The sequence below is a fragment of the Triticum aestivum genome, chromosome 7B (genome assembly GCF_018294505.1).
Source record: "Triticum aestivum cultivar Chinese Spring chromosome 7B, IWGSC CS RefSeq v2.1, whole genome shotgun sequence".
NCBI lineage: Eukaryota > Viridiplantae > Streptophyta > Magnoliopsida > Poales > Poaceae > Triticum > Triticum aestivum.
Window position 1 is genome coordinate 737492497 of NC_057813.1, and position 813 is coordinate 737493309.

Sequence of the window (813 nt, forward strand, 5' to 3'; positions counted from 1 at the left end):
CACCACCGCCACCACCAAGCAAGGAACTCCTATGATAACGACGGTAATATAGTATCACCTAGGTTGCCAACTGGACAAGAGTGTGGGCGCGCACGAATTCAATATAGATCCAATGGTTAGATATAGTATCACCTAGGCTGCGAAAAAAAGAGGATACAGTATTGTTTAAAGTAGATTTTCAAAAAGCCTATGACAAAATTAATTGAAATGTCTTGTACTTCATTATGAAAAAAAAGGTTTCTCTTCCAAATTTATTAGTTGGGTAATGCAGATGGTAGAGAAAGGTAAAGTAGCAGTCATGGTCAATGACCAAATTGGGCCTGTATTGAGACATAAAAAAGGGCCTGATGCAGGGAGACCCCTTGTCCCCAATACTTTTTAACATTGTCATTGATATTCGTAACTTGATTTTGGTGAAAGCTAAAAATTTAGTCCTTATCCAGGGCTTAGTAAAATTTTGATCCATAATGGTATCAGCATGTTGCAATATGTCGATGAGACTATTTTCATGTGTATAGATAATTGAGAAAATGCTAGATATTTAAAGCTTACCTTATGTTTATCTGAGAAATTGTCTGGACTGAAGGTGAATTCTCATAAGAGTGAGTGTTTTGTTTCGGTGAAGCTAAGATTAAATAGGAAAGTTATTCGACTATTTTCAGTTGTGGTGTAGGAAACATCCTTTTAAATATCTAGGAATTCCTATGAGTCATGTCAGGTTGTGTAACACTGATTGGAATTGGCCTAAATAGAAGATAAAGAAAAAGTTAAGTTTATGGAAGGGTAGGAATAGATCCTATGGAGGCAGATTAA